Source organism: Lactuca virosa, chromosome 7, assembly GCF_052849685.1.
Source record: "Lactuca virosa cultivar CGN04683 chromosome 7, Lactuca_virosa_CGN04683_v6, whole genome shotgun sequence".
Taxonomy (NCBI): domain Eukaryota; kingdom Viridiplantae; phylum Streptophyta; class Magnoliopsida; order Asterales; family Asteraceae; genus Lactuca; species Lactuca virosa.
The window spans coordinates 202,707,932-202,715,423 of NC_136432.1; the positions used below are offsets into that span (position 1 = coordinate 202,707,932).

The following is a 7,492-nucleotide window of genomic DNA, read 5'->3' on the forward strand; positions in this document are numbered from 1 at the left end:
ATCTTCCTCCTCCTATTAATAATGCCGATTATTGGGCCTTTAACACCCAACTGGTTGGGAGTATTCTGAGCTTCGTCATAACTCAATATGGCTAAAATATCCTTAGCTTTTTTTGTGTTCCTCGTGGTCATTTTCGTTGTTGCTATCTCAGGTGTTTGATCAAATTTATTCACGCTCATTTGAATTTAACCCCTGTTTTTAGAATTGAGTGTTCTTTACGTCTTCTTAGTTTACTTTATTAATTGCGATTTAGATGTTATATAAATAAATGCAACTGCATAGATGTGATTATATTCATTTTGCTGCATAATCTTATAGTACAATTTTTGTATTTTGGGAAAAGTATTTTACAAGACACATACCATCATATATTTATACAAAAAGAAGATTTTCAGTTGGCAGCGACTGTTTTCTAGCAAAATGTTTTCTTGTGTTATAGTTTTATTTTACCATTTTAATATCATGCGGTCATTTAGTGGAGTTATTTCATCATGCTTGGTTTTATTGCAAGTAAATTAATATACTTCTTCTGAATTAAACGCAAACGAACTTAGATTACATATCAAGACGTCATAAAACACTAAATTATATACTTATAAACGTCGAAAATTAGAAACACCATGTAAGAGTCATGATTCACGTGAATAAAACATTTTCTATTTCTTCTGTGGTTATTATCATAAGTAACAAATTTTATTTTAACTAAACTCCATTTTGCATGACGTGACTAGAAATGGCGACTGCGGACGACGAACCACAAATATGTGAAAAGGTTAGCATGATGTTCTCCGGAATTTGCATCAGCACATCGTGCGACAGAAAGTGTAAAGAATGGGAGAAGGCACTCCATGGAGCTTGTCATCTGCGAGAGGTCAGATATAGTTGCTTCTGCTACTATGACTGTAAGAAGGTGCCACCTCCAAAACCTGGGTCACCACCTGCTGTTGTTGTCTCGCCGCCTCCTCCTGGTGGCGGGGGATCCCCACCTTCTCCAGACGCCGGTGGATCCCCACCTTCTCCAGACCAGGGTGGATCCACACCGGCCTGCTGATGGCAGGTCACCATCTCCTCCAAATACGAATAAAGAGAAAAATGATTCTTATATAACATATATAGCTTTATTAGATCTTTAATGTGTACAGGGAATTGTCAGGTTGTGTCGTCGCAATAACTGATGATATGATGCCCGCGCAAAACTGATTCAATAATATAATAAATTTCGATAATTTTATGATTGAATCTATGTGATTAATTAATGATAACGTTTGAATTTTTCACGGATCGATAATCACATGATATTAGATCCTGGTAGTAAATTGATTTTGAATGCGAGGTACTAATATGTATTGTAACTTTCTCCATAAATTGATAAATAATTAAAAGAATAAACCTTAACAAAACTAATTGTACATCGGTTTACTCCATGATATTAAAACAAGATAAACCATGACACCATTAAAAAAGCTCATGAAGGACATGGTGGTCTACCATTTTCGGGAATATAATTAAGTACACCCTCATGTACTAGAAGGTGGTAAAGCCCCTTAGGAAGGGAGTGAAAAACAAGCCTGTTCAAACTCTTTAAATCGATGAAGCAATTTTTTCTTAAAACACTCTTATAACTTTAATGGGGTTCGTAACTTTGTATAGACCAAAACAAGCACTGCCATGAACGCACAACGAATGCTTCATGGCTTCATTTATTATTGCTTCTTAAACGGTTCCATGGTTTTGACTATTAACTTCATCAATATATTAAAATAGGGAGAATGACTTAAAAGGGTAATGAACTTTCAATTTTGTTCACATTTTGTCATTGAATATTTTTGGTACTTGATTTACCCCCGAATTAATTGAAATTGCACTACAAGAAATGTTAGCATTAGCGGCAACGCCAAGCAATAGCGGCGACATGTAATTGACGCGTTACATGTCGCCGCTATTGCTAACACAGTGACGATCCACGTGAAACAATCACTGTCCGTTCGATCTGTATTCAATCCGATGATCGTAAATTCCTAAAAAACACGCTGACTCTTCCCTCCTGGGGTGTCGCCGCTAATACCCTAAAGTCGCCGCTAGGCCTGGAGATATCCCAATGGCACTAAACAACACCCCCAGCAAGGGTATGTCATCAGAAAATTGGGCGAAGGCAGTCGAACATTTTCAATCGTCCGAATTTTTAAGGCGTTCGGCGTCAAACACAGAAGTTCGTGCGAAACAAGTAGTTATAAACAGAGGGGGGTCGAGCTCGTACAACAATGCATGCTTCAAAGAAGTAAGTTATGATATATTTAAATGTTTATTTAAAGTATAATTAATCTAAATTTTAATTTTAAATAGGATATCACTCGAATCGAAGCATTTCGTAAGGCTAATTCCAATTGCTAAGGGATATTTTATAGTCCTGCAGTCGAACAACAATACGAACGTGGTTAATTTGTATTTTCATATAAATGTTTATATCGTCAAGGGTATTTAGTAATCTAATTTTTATGATGTTTATCATTTTTTGAAAATACAAAATGCTTTACTTCAGTAGATCAATCAACAAACCCAAGCTCTTTTTTCAGCAAGCGGTCTAACGCCAAGTGATACAAGAAAATGTTTTGAAAAAATATTGGGTGTTCGGCGCAGACATATCAGAGGCATTGGGCGTAAACCTCCTACAATTGTGTCTATGTACGATCAGGAACAACCGATGACACAAGAACCACCACAATCACAGGTAATTGATATTTTGTAGTTTGGTAATTTTTAGAAAGTAGGATGTTATAATGATATGTTGGTTATGGTTTAATATGTTGATAGTTTGTAGTTTGGTAATATTTGGAAATTAGGATGCTATAATGATATGTTGGTTATGGTTTGATATGTTGATATTTTGTAGTTTGGTAAATTTTTGAAAGTAGAATGCTATAATGATATGTTGGTTATGGTTTGATATGTTGATATTTTGTAGCTTGATAATTTTTGCAAAGTACGATGCTATAATGATATGTTGGTTATGGTTTGATATGGTGATATTTTGTAGTTTGGTAATTTTTTGAAAGTAGAATGCTATAATGATATGTTGGTTATGGTTTGATATGTTGATATTTTGTAGTTTGGTAATTTTTAGAAAGTAGGATGCTATAATGATATGTTGGTTATGGTTTGATATGTTGATATGTTGTAGTTTGGTAATTTTTGCAAAGTAGGATGCTATAATGATATGTTGGTTATGGTTTGATATGTTGATATTTTGTAGTTTGATAATTTTTCAAAAGTAGGATGCTATTATGATATGTTGGTAATATATTTTATTTTTATTTTTATAGTTGGAAATGCTGCAAACGATACTAAAGGAACCGACATGTTCTGCGGCATTAGAAGAGTGGTTTCGCTCATTGCTACCACCAAATAATAATGAAGGAAATGATGAGACTGGTGACGACGAGTAGGAAGTTTAGGGTTTTATGAATTGTTTTGTTTGGAAGAATATTTTAATTTAGGTTGTATGGATTAATAGTTTGGATTGTGAATTAATACTTTTTAAATGTTATATTGTTTTTGGTTGTGTATGAGTTAATATTTCTATAAAATTTTACCACATTTTATAAATGATATAATGTTTTTTATAATTTTAATACTAAATAAAAAAAAACAAAAACAGTTTTTGCGGCGATGTCTTTAGCGGTGCCGGGAAGTTATTAGCAGCGACAGGAAGTATTAGCGGCGACAGGTCAATAGCGGCGACGACTTCACATTAGCGGCGACTAACTGGCCATTAGCGATGAGGCATTAACGGCGACGACATACCCTATCTTTTGCGGCGACGCCCGTCACCGCTAATGACCGACTTTCTTGTAGTGTTGTTCACATTTTACTCTGTAACCGGTCATAATGTTAAAATATGAACAATTTCAAATAATTCAGAGGTAAATCATGTACGGAAAAAGTTCAATGACTAAATACGAACAAAATTGACAGTTCGTTATCCTTTCAAGTCATTATCCCTAGTAAAAATAGTGCTTATCAAGTTTGAATACAAGTTTTTCATGTATAAGTAAAATAAATTGAAAGTGATGAGTTGTAAAGTAAAACTAAAAGGTAGTTAAATTAATTAAAAATAAACAATATAAAATTATAAAAGTTTGAGAGGTAAAATATACGAGGGCTTGAAACCAATATTTTAAAACCCGGGTTTCTAGTTGACCCGGTGTGATGATCGGTTCACGGGTCAACCCGGTTTATGGTCTTTTTCTATTTTTTATATATTTTTACTTTCCTGCATAATGCATAAACATATAAAACCAATAATTTGATGTCCACAAAGTTTAAACATTGAAAAACATTGAAAAAGCCGCAAACGGCTCGTTGTTTTGGCGTTCGCTACTTGTATCCAACTATCCAAGTCCTATTAAAACGAGTCAATCCGGTTTTAACGGGTTCAACATAAACGGTTCGACTGCGGTTTAAGGGAAACCCAACCGGTTCGATCCAGTCCGTATTTTTACAAAAAACCGCTCTCAATTGACCCGCCTTCTACCCCGGGTCACGGTCCAACCGGTTGAACCGGCGGGGTCGACCCGGGTTTTAAAACATTGCTTGAAACTGATATATTAAAAAGAAAATGAGAGGCTAGGTAAACATCGCTAAAAATGTAACTCGTATTCTATCATTAACGATTTAAATGTAGTTATAATAAAATTGACACATAAAAGATTGAACCCAATTACCTTGGAAATGGATAACGAGGCTTCAACCAATTTTATGTGCTTATTTGAATAAAGTTATATATATTAACTATAAAAATTCCAAGATTACCTACATATATCTTTCCTTTATTTGTTGTGTCATTTTCTTTTTAGCTCTTAATTTAAAGCTCTACTTAGTTATATATTTTTTCATCTTCTGTTGTAATGCATTGAAATGATATCAATAAAGAATCAAGATTTCTTTATGGTATCAGAGCAGGTCTAAAATATTGCGCAATCGATCAATCAAAACTTCATCACCACCATGGTCATTGACAAGATCGATGAAAACAAAAAGGACGTGAGTGCCCCATAGGTGAACTCTCCTTACTACATCCACCCATCAGATTACCCAAGGCAGATGCACATCAACGAAGTCTGAAAACAACTACATCGACTCGTCTCAAGAGATGGAGTATTTCTTGTTTACAGAAAAACAAGATCGACTTCATCCACGTGACGATCATGAAACTTAAAAAACAACCCCTGATTACATAGCTTGGATGCTATGTGATGTTATGATCAAAGGTGGCATACCACAAACATGGAGAAGGATATCCGAGGTAGTGTGAAATATACTAATTTTGCAGCAGAGATCTACTTGAACCTTCTTCAAAGGTTTGGAAAAGAGAGTATGCCTCTGTAACATCCTGTTTCCCGTCATTTCTTATTTAAGGGTCGTGGGCCGGAAGGCGGCTGTGCAAAGGCTTTGGACCTTAAGGAGGTAAATATTAGACCTTGTGCAATGAGGTAATGTTAGTTAAGAGATTTAACCATTGAATTGTGTTTTGGGTCGAAGGGTAGAAAGGGAAAAGTCATATGCCGGGTTCTTGCATGAAATATGGATTTTTTTTTCGAGAAGTTTTAGTCGAAGATATTTATATAATATTGTAGATCTCTTCAATACCTTTCTGTGGATTTAAAGAAAGTGGAAAACGGAGTCGGAACGAAGAAGTTCCGACCGTTTGAAGTTAGGACGATTTTTGGGTTAGCCGCATACGATGGGCGTACTAAGGCATCGCTAGTACGTTGGGCGTAAATTGAGTACGTTAGGCGTACACGATCAGTGCCCAAACCCTATTTTCGTGGTTTGAGCCATATTTATGCTCCTTAACTTCCCCAACTCATTCCATTCTTACCCTCCACGTCTCTAACACCCTCTCTTGAGACCCTAACCCTAGTTTGAGCCTTGTGAGCATCAAGAATGTGTTTTAAGTGATTTGGAGTGTCCTTGGTGCACCTTGGAGAAGAAGGAACTCATTTAAGAGTCATTGGTTTCATTGGATCTTATAGATCCAGACCTTGTTCGCCTTCATCTTTCTTCTGGAGGTATAAAATTTGAATCTTGATGATGAAATTGTTAGATCTAGCTATTTTTGGGTGTTATGAGCTTTTGGTCACTTAAATTGCATAAATGTTAGATCTTGAAAGTTTGTGACCTTGTTATGGATAAAGTGGGAAACTTTAACCATCTAAACATCATATTTATTCAGATCTGAAGGTTGGAGACTTGGACTTAATTGATTAAGTTGAAAAAGATGCACTTTTGGTCCCTTTGAGACATAAAGACTATATCATTTTTGTTGGGACCATGATAATGGATAAAGTTGGAAACTTTGTCCATTATGAAGCAATTAGGAACTATAAAAATATGATATTGGTCCTTCTATCCCTTCTATGCAAGAGTTGTGATGTCTTAATAGATTAATAAGTTAGGGTTTTACCTTTCGGACCTTCCCTAGCCATGGAAAGTCATAAAGGTGGAAACATTATGACTTAAGACAATATATTGAGGCTAGATCTGAGTTTGGGTGAAAAGTCCTTAAGGTAGTACGTACTTAAGGAAGGAGTGGGATCAGGCTACATACATTGGGTGTAAGTGTTGGATTAGATGTCTAAGTCCATAACTATATTGGGTATGTACTTGACCCGGTTGGCATGGTCCATTTGGGTTGCATGACATTGCAACATTTGGATAGACTAAATGAGAGAAAGGACACTTAAAGGTTTATTAATATATTATAAGTTCTAATATATTAATAATATTATTTAATTAGTATTGATCAAGAATTAATTTAGAATTAATTTGGTGATCAAAAGGAGACTAATTAAATATATGCGATTGATTGTGTAAATTATCTACTCTTGTATATTGGGCTAATGATCCATGGTTTATTGAATTGGGCTAAAACTCATAAGGTGCTCCATGGATAGTCTATGGAGGTTATAAACCCATGGATCATGGAATATGAAAAGCCATGCACATTAGGGTTTACATGGTGTAACCCTACATGTGGCACACTATATAAGAAGCTCCATGGAAAGCAAAATCGGACATTATGTGTAGAACTAGAGGGCTAGCCGATTTTGAGTGATAGTGAACTTCTCTCAAAGTTATTATAAGTGTTGTGGTGTTGTGTGAAACATTTGAGGCATCACACTTGAGGTGCTAGGCTCACAAGGTTCTCAAGGAATCCAAGCAACAAGAAAGGTATGTTCTTCTACTAGCATTTATGTTTTAAAGTTCCCCATGCCATGCTAGTTAGGTTAAGAACCTTGGAAAATCAAATTTGCATGTATCTTAGTAAAACATAGATCCAAGGTTTGTAGGGTTGCATGTACACCTTAGGAGTGTTATAATGCTCAAAACCCTTCAGTGGTTTCAGAGCCTAGGCTTGTTTTGTTTGATACTTGATGCAAATTGTTGAAAAAACTCAAAAAACTGCTTTCTGCCAGAGTGAACTCGCCGCGTC

General features: G+C 35.5%; 1 long non-coding RNA gene across 1 annotated transcript; it reads left to right on the forward strand.

The window, feature by feature from the left end:
- The first annotated feature begins 910 nt into the window (after positions 1-910).
- Positions 911-3,544, forward strand: LOC145125554 (uncharacterized). The gene is made up of 2 exons (XR_013716042.1): positions 911-2,728; positions 3,321-3,544. It is a non-coding gene; the product is annotated as an uncharacterized LOC145125554 (long non-coding RNA).
- Positions 3,545-7,492: the final 3,948 nt, after the last annotated feature.